At 35.3% G+C, this 23,961-nt stretch overlaps 1 pseudogene; it reads right to left on the minus strand.

The window, feature by feature from the left end:
• LOC107030234 overlaps window positions 1-21,779 on the minus strand; it is an 84,773-nt pseudogene extending 62,994 nt beyond the window's left edge.
• Between the last annotated feature and the right edge of the window lie 2,182 nt (window positions 21,780-23,961).

Consider the following 23,961-nt stretch of genomic DNA (forward strand, 5'->3'; position numbering starts at 1 on the left):
ACAATCAAGCATATAGAAGACTTTACAATACTACCCAATACATATCAATCGCTATTTAGAGTTTACTATGAGATAGTATAAACCATAACCTACCTCCACCGAATAATTCGTGATCACGCAAGCAACTCCTCAAAATCTTCGCTTTCCTCTTCGTTCTCTCTTCTCTCGCTCGTTCGTTCTCCCTTTCTCCCTCTGTTCTTTCTATTTTTCTTATTCAAACCCTTTTTCTTTTACCCTAATTGTCATATAATTAAGTATAAAAGATGATAAAAATAACCCACTATTTATTTCAAGGTTATCTCCTTTAACCCCCAAGTAATTGAATTATTAACATTAACCCACTAACTTTATAATTATTAGCATGAATAGTCCAAAACGCCCCTTAAGAACTTTTAGCAGAAATCCGACCGAGTCAGGGTTACGCAGCCTGTGACGGTCCGTCATGACTATGATGGTCCGTCCTGCAGGTCCGTCATAATGTTCAGAGAGTTAATTTTGTGGAAAGATTTGTGACGGTCCGTCGCGCCAACGACGGTCCGTCCTGCCATTCCGTCGTGAAGTTCAGAGAGTCGATCACAGTACCCAAATTTTCAGAATCTAAGTGTTTTGGAACGAGACCCCCTCGACAGTCCGTCGTGCCCATGACGGTCCGTCGTGGGATCCGTCGACCCAGACAGTTATTACCAGAAATAAACTCTACTGCTCAAAACGACTAAACAGGTCGTTACAAGTTGTGACTTTTGTGAAATGTTGCGACTTTTATGAAAAGTTGTGACTTTTATGAAAAGTTGCTACTTTTATGAAAAGTTGTGACTTTTATGGAAAGTTGTGACTTTTATGAAAGGTGACGACCTTTCTGAAAGATTGTGACTTTTCCAAAGGTTTGTGACCTTTCTGGTAAGGCACAATAAGAACCTTTTCGCACTACCCTTTGTTTTCTATAAATTGAGGGATTTCCTCTCATTTTAATATAGAATTCATGGACTTCTTCTTCAACTACTAAATCTAGTATTCTAAGTGTACTTTATTGTCGTTGCGTGATTCGCTGACACCAGAGTTTTTGGTATCTATACTCTGGTGATTAGATCATTTTACCCTGGGAGGTCATATTCCAAATTAAACCTCGGATACTAGAGGGGAATAATTTCCTTAAGGGGACACTGTGAGTTCAGTGGACTTGATCTTTTTCCTATTAAAATTTTTCCAGATTCTGGTATGTGTTTTACAAATTTTAAATATGTGAATTAATTTCAGTTATTCTATTTTTTTGTTCTTCACTGATTCATTAAACTTGGTAACTTCGTGTTTCTGCAAACACATATTAACAACAATTTTTCTTTAAGAAAAATATTTTGTATATTTTTTATAAAAAACCTGTTTCTGATTCTAGTTTCGCTACTAGTTTTAATTTTCTAGTTGTGAAAATGTTCTTAAACTTTGTTGTCTTACAAAGATGTTCAATGTTTTGTTCTAAGTATGTTAGAAATACATGATGAACAACAATCTTAAGGAAATTATATATAATGTTAGTATTTTTTTTATTCTACTGATTGAGAGAATCTGATCATAGAAGTAAAATATAAATGCATTACTTCTCCAGAATTCGTTGCTTTGTTTTGCAAAGTCGAAGTGACAATGTAACAGAAAATTTTTATAGTATTCCGTTTAAAGATTACTAGGTAACCTTCTTATTAAATTATCTAAGGAGGAAAATAGTTTCTAAGAGTAATCATCTTTGATTTTTTATTTTTTTATTATGTGTATCTTTGGAAAAAGATCTGCAAACCATATGTTGTGGAATGAATTTTACTTCGCAAATATTGTTGCTTTAAAATTCTTTAGTTTGCAAAAATGAGAGATGCATATTTTTGTTTGATAAAATAGTATGTCAAAATGTTATAGTTGAAAGATTATTTGATAAGAAAAACATTTCTATGTGATAAAGAATATGTGTTATTCTGTTTGGAGGAAAAAAAAGACTTTTGTAGTTTTGTACTCCATGAGAAATGTTAGTGTGTCTGATTTTTTTAGACTAAAAACTTTTGTGGTTTTATACTCTTGATAAATTGGACTATGCAATTGGTTTGAAGAATATGAAAACTTCACATAATAAATCAGTGTTGTACTTTTGATTTTCTATAAATTTCAATGTAATATAGAAATAAACTGTACAATTTTTTTTGTCCTTATTGTTAGTATTTAAAATACTAAGATGTATGTCTATTTATGATAGAGGAAAAATACCAGTGACTTAGAATTTGTGATTTTGTGTCTCTATGGAATAAACTTTGACATTGTGTAAACATTGTCAAAGTGAATTGCAACACTAAAATTCTTTCGTAGAATAATGTTTCCAACATTAAAATATGTGGAAAAACTATTTTCAAATACTTGAAAATTTTTTTTGAGATCACATTTGAAATGTGGGGATTATTTGCTTATGATTAGACTTGGTGTCTAATTTAACTTTGGAGCAAAAGATATGAAATTCAATAATACTTTTGTATTATGTTATACCCACAAAATTCTTGGAGTATATCTAATATTGTGGTTGTTGAGTCTCTCTATTACTAGTATATAGTGTGACTAGTATAAAACATCTAAATTATATATATATTTGTTCAAAATAATTGTGTTCTTTTATGGAAAAAAATATCACTTGCTGTGATTTTTCATAAAAAGATATGTCTATTATAATAAAAGTATTTGCATAGACATGAACATTGGTGAATAGTCATTTGTTATGCTTTTGTAAAAATAACATTTCGACTATATTGTCTTTATTGAATCCGATGAAACTTTGTTTATGGGTAGTTCTATAACAATCATATTGAAAGTTATGGAAATGTCCTTCTGAAAAGGACATTTGACGGTCTAAACAATGTTTGTATCACACAAAATTGTAAGAAATAGGAACAAAATCTTAGTGAGGAAAAAGCTACCTCGCGAAGAGCTTGTCGAACTCAATGTTCTTATTTGTTCTTACTTGCTTGAGTCAATGTTTGTGACATGAACACTTGGGGCATGTCAATTACAAAACCTTGTAAGGAAAACTGATCAACTTAGAAGTTTTGCCTAACTTTGAATGCAATAAATAAAAATGTCATGTTTTTGAAGTATGTTTGGCATTCTTATAAATCTGTTAAAAGGAATTCTAATCCCTTAGAATTGATTTACACTTACATTTGTGGTATAAATTTAACACTATCTCATGGTGGGAAAAAGTATTTGTTACTTTTATTGAGAATTGCATTAGAAATGACTATGTCTATTTGCTGAATAGTAAGGATGAAGCAATAGAAATGTCTAGAAAATGTAATATCGAAGTTGAAAATCAGTGTGAAAAAATATAAGAAGTGACAAAAATGGAGAGTATAAATCTCATTGTGCAAAAATATGTTTGGAAAGTGGAATATCCATCAAACTACTGCCATATTAACCTCACTATAATGAAAAACCGAACTTTAAAAGAAATTATGGATGCGTTATTTATAAGTTCGAGTTTACACAAAACTTGTGTGGAGGAACTATCCTTACTGCAAAAGGGAACAACAAAAAGTTGTCTTTTTAAAAAGAAAGCGATTTTGTTTTATCAGAATACAATCTTTTCCATATGAGAAATGGAAAGGAAGGAAACCCAACTTGAAATATTTCAAAGTGTGGGGGTATCTAGTCAAAGTCCAAGTTCCTATTTCTAAAAGAACTAAAATAGGACCTATGACTGTGGACTGTAAAATTTGACTTGAGTAGTCTAGAGAAGGGTCTAAAAGGCCTAGGAAATGAAAAGGATAATGTACTTAATAAAGAGATTCAGAGGCTTAGTAAATGTTAAAGGACATTTACTTCCTTCGAATATGATTTGGTAACATTTTCTGTGTCTTTTGTAGACTCATTCTTTGGAAAGATGGTGTCAATAAACAATATTGGAAGTTAATTGATCTTCTTAAAGAAAATAAACCTTTGGGTTCAAAGTGAATCTTTAGAAGGAAAATAACAGTTGATGGAACTGCTGAAAAATATAAAGCAAGACTTTGTGGCAAAGGCTTTAGAAAAAAAAACCAAGGTTTTGATCTTGTCAATATATATATACTCATTAGTAATTAGAATTACATCAATTCGTACGAAAAAATTATTAGTGTGGTATATGACCTCCAAATTCATCAAATGAATGTAAAAAGAACTTTCTTTAATGTAGTGGACGAAGAAATTCACATGGAACAACCCGAGGGTTTTGTGGTTCCTGGTAAATAAAAGAAAGTGTATGAACTTGTTAAGTCACATTATGGAAGCACCCAAACAATGACATAATTTGATCAAACCATGTCGGCAAATGGATTGAAGAATGATGGAAGTGATAAATGTGTTCACATTAAAATCATAACGTCATTGTTTGTGACATAAATGCTACTAAACGTATGCTATAAAGCAAGTGGAACGGAAATTATTGGAGTTGCTAATACGATCTTAGATATAGGAATTCGTAGAACTCCATAATGTTTAGCATTTTCACGGTCTCACTGCATTGAAAAGGTACTTAACTAGTTCAAATATTTGGATGTCAATATTGTCGAGTCTCCAATAAATGTGAGCTTTTCATTTCAAAATAGTGAAAACAAAAATGAGTCACAATTGGATTGTGCTAGAGTTTTGGGAAGCATGATGTATATCATATAGTGTGTGCGATCAGATATAGCATTTTGCTATTTCAAACTGAGTCAGTTCACTAGTGATCCCAATTAAATTCATTAGATGACAATAAATAGAGTTTTGGAGTATTTAAAATAATACTTAAAACTATGTCTTGCATTATAACAATATCCAACAATATTGAAAGACATAGTGATGCAAATTGAATCATCGGACGAATGAAGTAAAATTCACGAGTGGATATGTATTTACTATTGGTAGTGGAGCAGTCTCTTTGAAATATTTCAAAAGAGACATATATCGCTCTACAATGATCTTTGAGCTAGGTGCTCTAGATAAGGTCGGTGAATAAGTTGAAAGACTCAGGAATTTCTTGATAGATATTCTATTTTGGCTCAAACCATTGGCATTATTATGCATACACTTTCACAGTCAAGATGCAATAGGTAGGGCATGGAGCATGACGCATAACGGAAAGTCTCGTCATATACGACATAGACATGATACCGTTAGAAAACTACTCTCTAGTGGAATTATAAAAACTGACTATGTAAAGTCAAAGGATAATGTGTCGGATCCACTTATAAAAAGGCCTTACTAGAGAGGAAGTTAAAAGATCATCTAAGAGAATGAATTTACGGCTTAGGACAAGTCATCATGGCGGTAACTCTATCTAGCAGACTGGAGATTCCAAGAGCTAGATTCAAGGAGAAAAAAAAAGTTGTGAATGACGGTTTGACATTGTCAACAAACACAATCCATTCTCATGATGAAGACAATGCTCAGGGACAAGGATACAACATTAAGGCTTGTTAATGAGTTCATAAAGCTTAATGGTTTTAATGATTTGCTAAGTTTGGCAGAGTTGATCAAATAGTGTATCTACGCGATAACACGGTTAGGAATCACCTATGTGAGTGTGAAGTGTAAGCCGCTTCAAAGAAGATGATTGTCAAAAGCCCATCTATCTATACACTCATGAAACCAGGAGGTGTTCATTGCTAAAATGAACATAACCGTAAGAACCATAAACAGTAAAGGGTTAATTGTGTGACATAAGGTTGTCTAGGTATACACCAAAGTTTGACGGTTCAAAAACATCGCATCTACCGATTGACCGAGTATATCCGACATATGTTCACTACGGAAAGTCCAAGGGGAAACCTACTTATCCAGATGCAATTAATTCTTGCTTGTAAAGTACACATACTTGTCCGTTTCTTTGTCTTCGAGTCATTCCCCATTCATGCGGGGGATTGTTGGATTTTAAAAAGGTGTGAATGGAAAATGAAGAGTTGCGACTTTTATGAAGAGTTGTGACTTTTATGAAATGTTGCGACTTTTATGAAAAGTTGTGACTTTTATGAAAAGTTGTGACTTTTATGGAAAGTTGTGACTTTTATGAAAGGTGACGACCTTTCTGAAAGATTGTGACTTTTCCAAAGGTTTTTGACCTCTCCGGTAAGGCACAATAAGAACCTTTTCGCGCTACCCTTTGTTTTCTATAAATTGAGGGATTTCCTCTCATTTTAATATAGAATTCATGGACTTCTTCTTCAACTACTTAATCTAGTATCCTAAGTGTACTTTAATGCCGTTGAGATGTTCGCTGACACCGGAGTTTTTGGTATCTATACTCTGGTGATTAGATAATTTTACCCTGGGAGGTCATATACCAAATCAAACCTCGGATACTAGAGGGGAATAATTTTCTTAAGGGGACACTGTGAGTTCAATGGACCTTATCTTTTTCCTATTAAAAATTTTCCAGATTCTGGTATGTGTTTTACAAATTTTAGATATGAGAATTAATTTCAGTTCTTCTATTCTTTTGTTCTTCACTGGTTCATTAAACTTGGTAACTTCGTGTTTCTGCAAGCACATATTAACAACAATTCTTCTTTAAGAAAAATATTTTGTATATTTTTTTAAAAAAATCTGTTTTTGATTCTAGTTTCGCTACTAGTTTTAATTTTCTAGTTGTGAAAATGTTCTTAAACTTTGTTGTCTTACAAAGATGTTCAAAGTTTTGTTCTAAGTATGTTTGAATTACAAGATGAACAACATAATATGCATCCACCTCAATAGATATCTTAAGGGTGGAATATATACATATATGTGTAAAAATTAACTAAAACATAAAAAAAACGTAGGGCACCCAAGCGCTTTTTAAGCTAACTCAGTTCTCTTATCCATTTGTCCAATGCATTGGCCGTAAATCTGACCCCCTTCATTTCAAAGTTCAAAATATAACATTGAGATAGGTGCTAAATGCCTTAAATCACGGATTGATCAATTAAGTTAAACCACAAATCTCCTGTCTTTTGTTATATATAACTGAGCAACAATACAAATTTAACATAACATATTAGATAATTAAGTAAGTGTACAACTTACCATTATGTTAAATTTGTGAACATTTACAAACAAAGGAATCAAAAGTGCACACTCCAATTAACTGTAGGTTTAGGTACTGAGCAAGACATTACTATATCAAAATGAGAATTTTATAATAATTAAAGAACCAAATTAATCCTTCTTTTTAAAAAAATTTGTGAAATTATTTTCTGCTTCCACCTTTGTTTATAATTTTAAATTGCCGCTCTGATTTTGAAAAATATACACTTTCTTCCTCATACAAAATATATATTTTGAAGAGTGTTTACATAGGTGAAAAATTAGTCCATAAAAATTTAATTTACCCAATTTGAACGTGTTTTGCTAGCATATTTCATGCAGGTAAATTTGGGCAGAAATCAAGGTATAACATGATTAAAATTAGGTTGATATAAACTAAATATTTATCTCAAAATAATTCATAAATGAACTTTTTAAAACGTATATAGTAAACAATAACATACCTAGTGTAAATCACAAAAATGGGGCACGAAAGGATAAAGTATATATATATCCTACAACTACCACGGAAGCACAAAAGTCATTTCCGATAAACCCCCGTCTCAAGAAAAATATATACAAATACATTATAGAGAAAGAAATAGAAAATGGAGAAAGTCTTGTCAATTCTTTAGATAACCTATCAAATCATCCTAAACAATAGCCATAATAAGACAAAACAATAATAGAAGCGTAAAATTCCATAACTAATAACCAAAATAATAGTGCGACTATTAGTGTAAAATTATAAATTAGACAAGTCAACAATCTAATAAACCACTTACCCTAATATGTGTCCTTCATAAACTCTTATCAAAGGCCTCAACTTTATTACACATATAACACCAAAAATTGCAATGATCTATGAGTGCTCCAACTTCCCCAGTACAATGTCCTTGTCCCTCTCTTTGTTCAAGAGTTTGTGGAAGTAAGGTTGCACCTCCATATGATTAGTGTCTACCCAATGAAGAAATCTTCAACTTGACAATCATTGTCACATTCGTATCTCAAGGTAAGGCCTAGGTCCAAAACATACAAACCTTGAACTCACCGAAAATTGTTGATTTTACTAAGTAATTTCATGATCACTGCAAGGAGTTGATACAACTGCAATAAACCCATAAAACTACCAAGTAAGATCCTCATTTTAAATTAAATAATCCTTATAATTTTTTGTTCCTGGTTGTTATGTTTTGTTAGCTGAGACATCCGAAATATTGTTTTATAGTGACTGCTCCTTTTTGTGCTTCTAATTTGTAATTTGAATATACCAAGATGCCTACTTATTCTTATTCCTCACACTACCCAACTTATACCCATCCACATACTATGCCTTAGATCCTATCCATCTGGTCTCCTAGATAAAGATATCCTCCTCTTCTTGAGAATCCTCAATAACTATGGAATACCTCATCAAAAATCGTACTCTTAGTTTGGACATGATAAATTTAGTTGTAAAAAAATTATTTAGTATGGTAATTTCACAAAAAATGATAAAAAACTGTAATAAATTTTTTTTGTTAGAGCTGGAAAATTCGGTTTTGATCTACTTTAAGCCAAACACAAATAATTTATTAATTGGTTCATTTGTTTATACAAATCATTTTTACAAGCCTGGACATAGTTCAGTCCATCCATGTAATATGGCAAGATTTCCTTCATTTATAAAATAAGATAGAAAACAAATTAAAATAATTATTTCTTAGTTGCAACACCAAATTTTCTTTGACTTTAAATTCTCATAATCCTTGGCAAGTTATGGAACTTACTTGAGAGTTTATGTACTTTGAATAATTTAACATTTTTCAATCATTTGTTTTATTTAGCAACAAATCAATCAACTCGGAGGCCGGATGATAAACTAATTTTAATGAAAAGAATCTACTTTAGTGAAATTCATATATTAGTGAGGCAAAGAACATACTTTCAAATATATTGATCAATCAAAGAGGCAAAAACAAATGACTGATTTAGGAAAATTATATTGGAATTAAAAAGTTCAATCCTAAATAATTGAATTGATTGTACAAGGAGGAAAATATAAAAATGAAAGTGGCAGAAAATAACCTAATTAATAAGACGAAGAAATAGTTGTAGTTATCAACACATTCTAAAAACTTAACCCAATTCAAAGAAATAATTTAACAAGAGATGCACTGTCCTTGTCATACAACGATCTTACCTTTTTAGTCACTTTTACTAGATTTTTGAAAAAATTAATTTAAGAAATAGTAATATGGTGTATGCGTAAAGAACAACAATAAATTATGTACAATTGAATTATAGAAAAAGAACTAAATAATTAGAATTACCTTCATTTACGTCCTTTTGTTTTGAAACTAAATCCTGACCAGCTTAGATTCAATCTCAGTTTCCCTAGCCAATCGATTTTGTTGATTTTCATTTGGAAGCGGACAGTTCTCAAAGAATCTACATTGAAAATTCTGGAAATTTTTTTTATTGATCATTTATTTAAAAAATAAACCTAAAAAGTATATAAAAGAAGAAAAGAAACGTGTTATAAAAAGCATGGTGGATTGGCAGTAGGAACATAAATCAGCGTCTCAAGTTTGAGTATTGGAACTAAAGCCTCCTTGTTAAGAAACGTTTTACCCTAAAATCGGACTTAATTCCCCACTTTAATTTTGATTAGCCGAGCCTAGATCAAGTACCAGATACTCCTTAATACTTAACTAGAGGCCTCATTTTGAGTCATGGAATAAGAGTTGTCACATTCCGCAGAGAGTAGTTTATCCCTCAAAGTGAGACTTTCTAATGAGAATCTGAACTAACCTTCCTAAAGTGGGACTTTTGAATGAAATCTATATAGTCAAACTATAGTGAATTTTTTTAAGCGATCTGGATTAGTTGAGCTGTTAAAAGAGATTTTTAGATGCAGATCTATATCTATTGATCCTCAAAAGGAGTATCGAACATCATGAGAAAAAGACTCTTTTTTGTGCAAAAATGAGAAAGAAATCGAAATTAGATAATGAATAAACAAGAATAAACCGATCATTGATAAAGTTGTATATATAAAAACTAGATTAATCATCCGAATAAGCTATTTCAAAACCATATTAGCAACCCAATAAAAAAATTTAAATTGAAATCAAAAGTACATATCTTCTATTAAATTTGAATGGCCATATTGAGAGCAAGATATAAAAGCAACCCCAGGAAACAATAAAAATTAAATATAAATTAATACACAAAAAACACATATCAAAAATAAGTTATTTTATTGCTAATGATTTTTTAATTTATCACTCATGCATTTAAAGAAAATAAGATCATCTCTTTAAACAAAAAAATAATAATTTTTTAATACATATGAAAGATAAAGTTCTTTAAAAAAAACTTATCTTACGCTTCAAGTCTTTGGATTTGTTCCATACTGTGTATTCTATGCCTTTTTAATCCTCTATGCGAATTTGATGATTCTTCATTAGGCTCTTCCGCAGAATCTGTCTTTTTTATGCTAATTTATGCTTGTCAAAACAAATTTACAAAAGAAATAAAAAAAATAAAGTGTTAATCTATTTGATTTATTGTGTAGACAGTCAATTCCTATAAGAAATAGCTAAAATAGAACAAAGAAAAAAATATGTAAGAGAGAAATTTTATATACCTTTTGATTGATGATTAAAGATAGAGAAAAAGAAATATAAGTGGTCTATTTATATAGTAGAAAATAAGTTGATTGTATACGTGAAGACATAGATAAGAATTGTATTGTGTTTGTTTTTCTCCCACAAAAGATTAAGTTTGAGATTAGTACATATTTTTGTTATTTATATATGGGAAAATGACAAATATACCCTTAAACTATCGTAAATGGTATACAGATACCCTCTGTCATACTTTTGGGCATTGGCGTCCCTACCTTCCAAAAACTAGATCATATATACCCTTTATACTAACGGACATACACGTGTTATAATCATATCTTATCCACTGATTAGATATTTATTAAATATCATATCGTCGGATAAGATGGTGCAACGTGTTCCTATTTAGTCTTCCGTTAGCGTGAAGGGTATATATGCCATAGTTTTCGGACGGTAGGGGCACCAATAACCAAAAAGTATGATGCAGTGTATCTGCATATCATTTACGTCAGTTTAGGGGTATATTTATCCTTTCCCCCTTTTATATATTGTCTATTTAACTAGCATCATAAGTTCTATTTCATAAAAGGACATATTTATAACTTTCTTTCAATCAAAAGCTCATAATTATTTTTTCTAATAGTAAAATCACAATTTTTTAAATCATATTTTAATAATTAATCTAATATGTACCAAACTCGATCAAAAAAAGATGAACTTGACATGACCAAAAAATAATTAGGGTAAAAGGGCATTATACACCTACCAATTTTCCAATTTATAGTAAAAATATCGGTCCTTACAAAAGGGGCTCACATATACTTGTATCGTTATACAAATGACTCAAATATTCCATCTTTGTCTAATAGAAGTCAAAAAATTAATTCAAATTAATTTTATTTTTAAATTTTTTCTCAAAAAAATAAAATGTATGCAGGTACATTTGATATTTTTGCAAAATTAAGTGGTATATTTGATCTTTCTCATGCATGAGTTCTTTTTTCTTGACTTCTTCAATGGCATGACCCAAAATTGGACGTGATGACACTCATCTATTTCAACCAAAAAAGTAAGCCTCAAACCCAACAACCCGAATAAAAGCGGAAAGTAGAACAAGAATAACATAAGAACGGAAAACTTAGTCATTCTAATCTATATCAAAACTTGGTTGTCACGTGTACAAGCCACTAATATTAATGCACAATTGAAAGATAAGCTTCAGTGTCAATGTATTTGTCTATAGAATAGAGCAACACATAAAATAAGAAAAAAGAGGGCTCATAGGGATGACGTGAAACTACCTCTCAATGTCCTTCAGAAGCCTTGGAAATAAAAGCAGAGCAATCGCATGGATAGGAGCTCAGAACCTACAAGTGTAGAAGTAATGGGTGATTATTAAACAACAAAATACTCAACAAGCAACCTATTAAACAAATAAAAGCTAGGATAGAATGTGAGTACTCCCTTCATCCCAACTAAAGTGTCTGGACTACAAACTGCATAAATTGAGCTCAAAAGTCTTGGCAATCACAGGCCAACAGTCATAGTTCAACAACTAACATTTATCAATTGTACCCAGGTTTTATTAACCTAATTGTATATTATATTTTTTCATTAAACTTTTTCATTTTTAACGTTCTTACTTCTTTAAGTTCGTGTATATCCAACATTCTCTAGCTTGTACTCATAGCAATATAATTACAACAAAAATAACTTTTAGTGGTAATAAATATGCACATCAACAAAGTATGCTAACCTTGTTGAGATGAACTGGGGTGGAGTTAATCGAGATTTCCAAATGGACGTGAGTTGAAGAGCCGATGGTCTTTTTGACTTTTTAAATTAATCCCTCTTAATTCTTGCATTTGTTCTTTTTCCTTCCGTTCTTCCACATTTCTTTATTAATTTTCTACTTTATTTTAAATAATTCAATATAGTTTATCATAATTGCATCTTATTTCCATCATTCCCTGTCCCCCCTATGCATCATCATTATTTTCACTTCGTACACTCTTTGCTATTTTACATTACTCCATAATTTTCTTGAATCCATGTTCCTAGAGTTCTAGTTATCATTCATGATTGGGTTGTTTTAATTGCATGATTGCTTGAATTACTCCATTAAATGTTTCAATGAGATTCGACTCAATCCACTCCAGGAAGCACAATCCGTAAAACAAAGGAGGAGTGAGATTCTTTTGTAAGGCCATCCACTATCTTATTACTGCCACGGAGCCTGTTCCAGCTTCTATTCGTGGTACCTAGACTCTAGGATTCTAAATCATCTCAAAGTTGTAGGGATGCATACTATTCTTGAGGAGACACAGTTTTTCATGGATGGTGTGATGGATAGATATCCTGAGATTTTATGAGATCTTATAAGGTTTCATATATCTGTGCAGTTCACAAAGCCCATCACCTGTATGTTTCACTAAGGTGAGGGAATTTTTATGATGTGTATACATAACTGTTACAAATAGATAAGAAGAAAAAGGTTCGTCTTGACCCTATTGAAGTTGGTGAAGTTCGAGGTAGGAAAGTGAAGTGTAGAGAAACTTACATTAATAATGCATTGGACTACACTGTGCTAATTTGTCACAAGTTGGCCAATAAGCTTGAAAATACATTAGATGGGTTGAGGGGTTGGCTTGCCCCATTGTTGAGTGAGACTACAACTCCTTAGATTAAGGAGGGAATGATAATTGAAAACAAATACATACACATCACTATGCGATACTGGTTTGGGTTTATATGTAGCTCTTTGATGCCATCTCAGAACGAGTCTATCCTCCGCCATAAAAAAAGATTATCTGTTAGGGTCAATCATTGCTAAAGAGAGGCTAAATATGGTTTCAATCATTGATCTAGAGAAACCCATGAGGGCTAAGAAGTACATAGACATCACTGCGCCAAAAAGTAAATGCTTCTTTTTTGGACAAGAAGGGTATAGGGATGACCCCAACATCAGCTTGTGATTTTCGTTGGATTGAAGTGGAGTAACTATAAGATAAGGCCGAGCGGAAGAAGACAACACTGGTGGATAACTCCATGGTTGTTTATATAGAATCTTTGGAGGGTGACTCTATGCCTCCCACTTGTCTATGCCTCAAGTACTTCTACTATTTCTACTATCTCTCACCCTCCATTGAGTCAAGATGTTGTGTTATAGATTGGTAACCTTGTATATTTTACAGCAGACCGAGACACTCGGTTTAAGGCACATGTTCCCACCATGATTGACCGGGCTATAAAGACTTCCTTGTACCCCTTTGGAAGGCGATGCAGGGTGCATAGGAAAATACTATAGGTGTATTAGAAACGTATTTATGGATTATATGCCCGGATAAAAGAGTTGATAAGTGATGTGGATGAATCAAAATCCATTGATATTTCATGTTTGTGGACTGATTCTGGTGTCCCCAAGGGCACCACATAGAGGTTCTTGTAATCAGTATTGAAGAGTCTCAATTTACCCATGATTTATAGACCTTCGAGGTTGAGTAGGAGAGGTTAGGTGCTGAGGAGGAGACGAGACTATAGCCGAGACAGTTAATCCAAATACAAAGTTGAAATACCCTGAGAAGGCGATTGTGCAGATTACAAGGTGTGCCTTTGTGACACTTCTATGATTGGCTCTAGTGGGTCCAATCCCACTAAAGATCCCATTACACCTACGTTGGGGGATGAGCAAGTCATTGATGCCCTAAATGAGGCTGCACCTGTTGGCCAGACCTCTCCACTTTCATAGATGACAGGGCAACCCTCTTACTCTCTCTATAATTTTCTACTTAATTTTTTGGCTTATAGGACATTGTCTATTTTTTAGTGGAGTAGAGGGAGTTTTATTTAATTGGGTTATAATTTTGTTACCTACTTTGATTTTTCGTACATCTTGGATTATAATTATAACTTGATGGTAATTAACTTCTTATTTTGTTTGATAGTACAATTGCTTTTGTTTTGGTTCAGTTCTTTTGATTCTCATGCTTGTCCTGTGTCGTCTCAAAAAATTCTCTTGTGGAGATGTGTGTTGGTGGATACCTTGAGTTGTTTAAATTGAGTTCTGTAATTCTTGCATGAATTTTGGGCATCTTATGTTGACTAGTTAGATATATATATATATTCATGTAATTTTGTAATGATCCTTGAAGGCCAGCTAGGGTTGTAGTGTCACTACCCAAGTTAGGAATGTTACCGCCGCTAAAGGGGAGAATCCTAAAGCAAGCCTTACCAGAATTGTACAACATAACGAGCAATGTTTCCTTTGTATTTAGGCCTATCCTGAATTTTCTTGTTAAAAAATTTACAAAAAAACTAATAGCACCTATAAACCACAACATAATATTCATCTGTGATCTAATTGTCACTCAATTAATCCAATTCATCTCTAAATTAAAGAAAAGTTCAAAACTAGTCGCTTGACTACAATTTAAAGGACTAATCTTCTACTCAAATCAAAGGAATGACAATGGGGCGACTCTAAGATTTTTTAAAAGAAACTAAAGAAACATAGCAAATAAATAGTTCTCTTGCCACACGAAGCAATGCAGGGCTCAACAGATGCTACCAATTCACATGCTAGTTAATGAATTCCTTTTCAATAACACCTGATTTCTTTGTAAGAACAGTTAGCGAGGAGCGGGACAGTAGCTCAATGAGTAATAATACTTAACCACAACAAATTATAATGAGGGCCAACTCACAAAACATGCAATTTTGATAGTCAAAATGATAAAATCTCTTCCTTTTCCGAAACATTAACAATATTCAATCTTATTTGCCTCATATAAGTCAAATCCATGTAAATACTTAATAATACACTTAGAAAAACATTTTCACATCAAATCTTATTGCGGGGAGGTTTCTTAAGGTTAATCATGTAATCAGTGTGGTCTTCTCTTTAAAAAATACCAATAACAGTGAACTCGTCATAAAAAAGTTAAATATTCTACCAGTGAATCCCTACTCGAGAGATATCAGTAACAGTACACTTGATCTACCTTTCCACTAGCAAAGGCATTATCAATAATGCGTTTAACTACAAGCTACATCATTTCTAACGAACCCATTGTTAGCTAGGGTTTCAACAAGGTCTACTCCATTTATATTTTTCTCGTAATTAGTAGAAGCATTTCAAAACTGAACAGAACGTTTAAATCTTATCAAATCATATGATTTCAATGTATAGCAATCACATGTCAAAATACTATTTCTAATATAAGGGTAAAACATTTTCAATAAAAATAATCTTATCTTGTAAGAATGAGATCATCTCAAATAATATTTTCAGTATCATATAAGTAAAAGACTTGTCCCACATGTTGGAGAATAAAGAAAGAAGAAACAACATACAAGAAGATAGAGGTTGAGTTCCAGAGAACATTATATATTATGATATTTTTAAAGAAAATACACATGACACTTTAAATAGGAATTAAGACTCAACCACCTAAGAGAAACATGATCCACTAACTTAACCACAACCTTATCCTCTAAGCTAAATATTAGCAACTACCAGGAGATATGCTTTGAATCAACTAGGACTTCTTATGTCACATCCGGGTTTACCCCCTAGACGTGAACGACATAGTCGTCCTTTTTAAAGACTAAGACTAGCCTCTTAGTTTCATATCATTATATTCATAGGTTGAAAAAAGCAGAAAAAATTAAAACTTTCAGTATCACTACTTGAGGTTCACATAGACCTCTACATACACATAATATATATTCATATCGAGTATAAATAGACCCTTCATATAGGAAGGTTACATAGCCGTCTACTTTTATTGCACATAGATATTTAAGAATATAGAAATAGTCTCAATGATTATCTCATCTTATACCATCTAATCGGATATCACAATATCGGCATAGCCCTTACATCAATTCAACAAGACCATGTATAGGTCATACGAAAGTACAATATTCAAATAACAAGCAAAGGAATGATAGAGTCAATAATCTCATAACAAAATCCAAAGCTAGAGGATGGCATTGCCCTCGAAATTTGAGGACCTACCCCACTTGGGTGAAAGGAAGAATTTAAGCCTTCAATAATGTCGCCTCCCAAACTCCTCAACGACCGGAACCTAAAATTTTTGCGAAAAATTAAATAAAATGGGGTTAGCACTCCACATGTACTAAGTATGAGATCTTATGACATATGATATACCGTGGTATCACGGAATTTTTAATAGTTTTTCCTTAAGTTTAGTGTGTCCAAAAGCCTTTTTGTACTAATATTTATGTAAGTTTCTCTTTATTTGCAGGAAATCGTCTAAAAGATGAATGCGGAGGTTTTTGAGAAGGTAATACATAAAGTACCACCTACAGAGCTTGTGATTGTTTGTCGTTCTCGTGACGGTCCGTAGGTGGCATCGGAGTGCAGTTGCTGAAGTAAGATGGGGAATTCTGACCATGTGTGGGGTAACGGAGTGCGTGACGGACCGTCGTATCCATGACGGTCCGTCCTGCTGGTTCGTCATGAAGATCAGAGAAGTAGTCCTAGTACCCAAATTCCAAGAGTTCAAGTGTTTTGGAATGGAGACGCTCGACGGACCGTTGTGCCTGTGACGATCCGTCATACCTGCCGTCGAGGGTAATGAAGAGATAAGAAGAAGAAATTGCATAAGTATGGGACGACGGAGTCCATGAAGGTCCATCACGAGGTCCGTAGATCTATCCGCTTTTTGGCAGATTTCCAGCAAATAGAGTCCTTATATAATTAGGTTTTTATTTTTTATAAATAGTTTGAAAAACCTCATTTTTTGGGTTAGACCCTTGATTATTTTTAGACTCTTTGTTAGACTCTAGATTTTTGAGCTTCTGTTGTGGATTAGACTTGAGGATTATTGTTACACTTTTGGAGAGTCTTTGTTCTTCAATTAATTTCAGTAATTGATTGTTGGTGATTTATGGTGATTAATCAAGTAAACTTTCGGATTTTACTCTTTCTCATTGAAGTAAGTGCATGAATTATTATATCATATATTTGAATATTATGATTATGACTATGGGTAGCTAAACTCCATAACTAGGGTTGTGGGAACCATAGGCGAATAATGAGGTAAAACCTAACTAAAAATAACAATTCTAGAATAGTGTCTTGCATGTATTGATAATTGTTTCGCTTAGAAGTCTTTTTAACGGATGACATACGTTAGAACTCGCCTTAATGCTACTTGCCGGACCAAGGAGGTAGAAAATAGAAAAAGAATTATCAACATTGATTGAGTGTATACTATCTAATAGGCTAGTATTGATTGGTACGAGGTAATAACTTTGTCAAATATCGAATACGATGCTTAATATGAGGTAAAGATAAGGGTTAGTATAGCAACACACGTAGCCGGACCAAGGTGCGGAGTGAAATTTTCTAGATGCCGGACCAAGGATTTAGAAATACAAAACTTATCACTTTGCATGCAAGATACTAGGAAAGAATTGTTATAGTTAGAATTATTAAGTTATGAACCTGTGGGGAACACGTAAACTCTAGTTACTTTTATTAATTGATTAAACTCCAACATTTGAAGCTGTTAGTTGTTTCCTTTAATTTCGCTAGTTATTTTCATTCATTTAGAAATAGAAAACCCCCTTTTTTTTTATCATTTTTGCTTTCCAAGGAAGTAACTGACTGAACAATAGTAATAATAGATTGAAGTTAAGTCTAAACTATTTTTCTAGTGGAAACGATCCCAACCTCATTAGTTGGGTTATTTACTTGACAATACCGCTTTACTTCTTATTTGAGAAGTAAGTTTGAGCGTATCAAATTTTGGCGCCGTTGCCGGGGAAAGTAGCTTTTAGATTAACTTAAACTTATTACTACAGTTTAGTTGATATTTTCTTGATTTTACTCTGTTTTAATGTTTTTGACTTTTGAAGAACCATCTTCCTTGTATGCCAAATACACAAGGAGGAAGAGAACCCTTGTTTCCCTACGTTCACGAACTAGAGAAGACACTACGCAACATGAATCGAAACATGGGAATTAATGATAATGATCCAAACCAGAACATCCAAGCCCCGATTGATGTTCATTGTCAGTTAATACCTGATGCTCCAGGTGAACACCAACAGAGGGGACAAAATCCCGCTCCACGGCCCCAAGAATACTACAGAGGCTATGACAATATAGCAAACTCCGATGGGCTACTTGTCTTGCCCCCTCTACCACCAGGCAACACCTTTGTGGTAACTAGTAGCCTGATGCAAATGCTCACTTATGAGGATCCACATGCCCATATAGCTAAGGTTAGGGTAGTGTGTAAAAGCTGTGTAGGGAGTCCTGACTTGGACTTGGATGTATTAGGGCTAAGAGTGTTTCCTCTCCGACTGACGGGAGAGGCTGCTATATAGTTCACTGAGCTCCCGTATAACTCAATTTTTACATCGAGCCAACTAAGGGATGTTTTCTTAGCACGCTACTACCTGGTCTCCAAGAAACTAAACCACAAAGACAGAGTGAACAACTTTCAGTTAGTAGTTCTTGGGATAGATTCACCTCGTTTTTGAGAAGTGTCCCAAATCACCGTATAAATGATGAGTCACTGAAGGAATACTTCTTTGGGGACAGGATGATAATAATAAAGTGGTGTTGGACACTATAGCAGGTGGATCTTAGGGGGAGTGTCCTTATGCTGAGATTGCTGAAAAATTAGAGAAAATCTCTCGGAATAATAAAGCTTAGAGTACTAGGAAGTCAGATACTGGGAGAAATACCTTCGCAGTGCAGTCTACTCACAACCCAGCCACTGATAAGATTCGTGAAGAAATGGCTCAGATGAGAATTTGAGCTTGAGTTGGTAGTAAAACTTATCACTAGGGGTGCAGAAAAGATAAATACAGTTAATTACTTGTCTAAACCACCACCACCAAATGATGAATGCTATTATGTGGAGGATTCCTATGCGGTAAACGAGCAGACGGGGGGTTTCCGACCAAGTGCCCAATGCTCTAATAAGGAGAATTGGCACCAAGGTCAAGGGAACCAAGGTCGGATCTATAGTCATTATAACCGTGAGGGTCATTAGGTCCGAGAGTGAAACTACAATCGCGACAACAACTTCAACAGGGGTAACTATGGTAACATAAATGATAGGAATGGGCCCTATGTCCCTCCTCAAAATCGTGAAGTTACTCTTAGGGATGGTGGAGATAGTATGGCACGAGTTGAGGATATGTTGCACAAAATTATGAGGAGGTTCGATGCTAGTGATGAGCACATTTAAGAGTTAAGGAGTGATTTAGCGGGTATTGGGCAAAAAGTCGATACACATGCAATATGATTAAGCAGATCGAGTTGCAAATGGCCCAATTATCTGCGACCGTGAACACACAGCAACCGGGCACTCTTCTTAGCAACACACGTAGCCGGACCAAGGTGCGGAGTGAAATTTTCTAGATGCCGGACCAAGGATTTAAAAATACATAACTTATCACTTTGCATGCAAGATACTAGGAAAGAATTTTTATAGTTAGAATTATCAAGTTATGAACCTGTGGGGAACACGTAAACTCTAGTTACTTTTATTAATTGATTAAACTCCAACATTTGAAGCTATTAGTTGTCTCCTTTAATTTCGCTAGTTATTTTCATTCATTTAGAAATAGAAAACCCCCCGTTTTATCATTTTTGCTTTCCAAGAAAGTAATTGTCTGAACAATAGTAATAATAGATTGAAGTTAAGTCTACAATAATTTCCTCGTGGGAACGATCCCAACCTCATTAGTTGGGTGATTTACTTGACACGACCGCTTTACTTCTTATTTGAGAAGTAAGTTCTAGCGTATCAAATTTTTGCGCCGTTGCCGGGAAAAGTAAATTTTAGATTAACTTAAACTTATTACCATAGTTTAGTTGATATTTTCTTGATTTTACTTTGTTTTATTGTTTTTGACTCTTGCAGAACTATCTTTCTTGTATGCCAAATACACGGAGAGGAAGAGAACCCTTGTTTCCCTAATATTTTGTGGTTTTGCTTGTCTTGTTTGCTCCATCTATTACTAATATTTATCCTTTACAGGTACTATCTATTATGGCACCAAAAAAAGATCGAGTCTACACATGCGGGCAGTCAAAGTCTGTCGCCCCGTCTGCCCGCCTGGTCATTGGCTCTATTGATGAGCGTGACCCCGAGTACGTGCCCCCATGCACTTCCATCCCATCCCGGCGTTGCCACTTCCTCCTAGTATGATGAGAAGCGCACACTGACCGGCACACCTCTGGGTCAGCTACTAATGAAGATGGAGCGTCTGGATCCTTAGGAGTTTCGTGGTTGGAGGAAGCCTCTGGATCTGCTAAGGTCCCTGCACCCGCCACCGTTGCACAGTCTACCTCGTCTGATGAGGCTGACAGTTGTGAATCCACACCCGGCTCACCGACTCGTGCTCTCACCCCGGTTACCGACCAGCCCAACCGGTGGTGTGTCGACGGGCAGTAACAAGTCTATTCCGATGCAAAGTTTCTTAAAGACAAAGGAATCAAGACACAGACACTTACATTGGAGCGGCGGGTCCTTACAGAAAGTCTCCCGACTATGCCAGAGATCCACAATCTCTTCACAACACATCGACTTGAGTGGACAGCGCATTTGTTGGGACGTTATAGTGAAGAGTTTGTCAGATAGTTCTTAGTATCTTACGTGGCTACTCTCAGATCACAGATTGATTGGCGGGCTGCCCCCGCCAAATAGGCCCCACTGGAGCAGGTCCGAGTACGTGGTATTCAGGTTGATATCTCCCTGCCTGCCATCCACCGGTATCTATACGACGAGAATGTTGATGCCAACCAGACCCCTCTCACCGCCGAGTTTGACTACCGGTGGCAAATTGTCAAAGATGGCTAATTCCTGTGTGAGCCATCACTGAGAGAGACCACCAAGAGGTTGATGGACCTGCACTTGTCCGTTGATGGAGACAGTGCTGACTGGGTGACCGAGCTGAAGGGAGCCATCAAGAAGGCTAACCTGACCTTCTCGGTAAAGTTTTGTGGCTGATTGTCCGCCACAGCCTTTCCCTTACAGCCGCTGATAATATAGTCAAATGGGATCTAGCAGTACTAATAGCGGCGCTGATAGCCGGGTTTGAGGTGGATTTTTCTTGGCTTCTACAGGTGGTCATGCACGACAGGGCTTTTAAGGTCACAACTACTTACCCTTTCCAGTGCATGATTTTTTCTCTATGCAGGTCCGCAGGTGTGCCTATATGGCACATTGATCAGCTCAAGACCCCGCTGGGCACTGTTGATATCGGCCTCATCAGGGATGAGGCCAATGAGTTGGCTCCACGCAGAGGGCCCCGTCCAGAGTTGCCTTCACATGGTAACAATCTGGCTGATAGAGTAGCACAGGCCGCACTGCTACGCAGGCAGCTTCCACTGACACTACCCCGGTCGATTCTATCCCGGGTAGTAGCACTGCCCCGAGCTCCTCTCGCTCAGCCCCTTTCCCCCTCTGGTCCCGCTTGCTAGGGTCTAGCAATTAGAGGCACAGATGGCTACACTTCTGCATCACATCCAACCTTGGATGCAGAGTCTATTGCTGAGGTAGAAGAGCGCTTGGAGCGGAGAATGGTCCAGCACAAAGAGCGGTTTTATCGGTGAGGTTCATCAGCGCTTGGACGCTTTTGAGTTGCGGGTGCTAGCCCGTCCAGCCCCTCTGGTGGATGTGTCGACCCTTCAGGCTGTGTTCGACAGTCTTCGCGCAGACATCGATATGATCTTAGAGGCTAGGGTACTTGAGTCTGAGGCTTCTTCTGCAGAGCATGCTGAAGACACAGTGATGGCGGCCTTATTCGCCACTACGGAGATTCCACCACCTCCCCCTGGAGAGCATGATAAGAGGCGTAGGGGTCGAGAGAAGGATCAAGCTCGAGCACGAAAGAAGGAGCGCCATGAGATGGAGGCTTCGGGGAGAGCCTCACTTGCTGATGAGGAGGCGCGTCAGATGAGAGCGGTAGAGTTAGCTATTGGGGCGTCTAGGTCCAGAAATGCAGAGATAGCGGGAGGCACTAATGATAGTGTTGTTAATGCTGAGGACACTACTGAGGGTGTCCAGATTACAGAGGTAGTGGGTTCCGGGGAACCGAACTCACCAACTTGCTGATCGTCGGCGCTTTGCGCCCCAGGTTTGCTTCACCTACCACTCTTGTATTTCAATTATTTTATGCATTGGGGACAATTTCATGTCTTTTTGTTGGGGGTGGGGTAAATGGAAAGTGAGTGCTAGGGTGAAGTCTGAGTATCCCAATTCACTATCCTCTTTTGGGGTTTTCTTGCATGTGTTCTTTTTCCCCAAAAGACTGAATATTTTTTTCTGTTGAACCGGCATTTCTATATCTTGTGTACATAGTTTCCTGAAGCATGATGGCTAAAATGATATCCTGGTAAAATGAAAATGATGCATGACTAGGCATAGTAATTGATAAATGTGTGGCTCTAAGCATGACATAGAGGTACACCACTGCATGACCCTAAGTCTAAAATTCGTACAAGGTGTGTGATAATCTGGTAGAGTAATGAGATGTCAAGTGAGTGTGAGGAAGATTTGAATAGTCCACTATTTGTACTGAGCTACAACTTGCTTGGTTAGTCGTGCTGAAAGCAAGCTGTAATAGACAATTAGGAAAGGATCATAGGCACTTATTCAATATAGCCCATTTTTAGCCTAAATAAAAGAGAACCAAATGAAATTAATCCTTCTTTGATCAAAATGATTTGAGCTTAAACTAGACCTTTCTTTTTCACCCCAACTGATCTTTTCTGAGAATAATGTGTTGGCCCTGGTCCCTCCTTGGACATGTGAACCTCAGCTTATGCCAAAAGAATAAGTTGAGGGTGGCTAATGCAGTAAACAACCCTTTTTATGGTCCTGACCCAACTTTGGGTTTTGTGTACGTTGACTCATGGCAAAGCCATGAGTTGAGGATTGCTATTATGAGGAATGCTCTGGAAAGTGGGGTTCAAAGAACAAAGAGAGAGAAAGAACAAAAGTAAAGTGACTCAAGAATTGGTTGAAAGAAAAATAAATAATAATAATAATAAAAAGAGAAAGAAAAATACAAGAAATACAAGCAAGAAAAGAAGAGAGTCACTTGCACAAATGAAGAAAGAAGGGAAAATAGCAAGGTGAAAGAATATGAGAAATTGGGCGAGATAAAATGATAAAAAGTGGTATGTTTAGCCGATATGTCAAGGAGGACAAAAAGCCACTAATGTATACCTAAATATACCCTACCTGACCCTGAGCCTAAGTTACGAGCTAACAAAGTCCTATCGTGATCCTAAGAGTTGTATAGCGAACTT

This window comes from Solanum pennellii, chromosome 9 (assembly GCF_001406875.1).
Source record: "Solanum pennellii chromosome 9, SPENNV200".
NCBI classification, from domain to species: Eukaryota; Viridiplantae; Streptophyta; class Magnoliopsida; order Solanales; family Solanaceae; genus Solanum; species Solanum pennellii.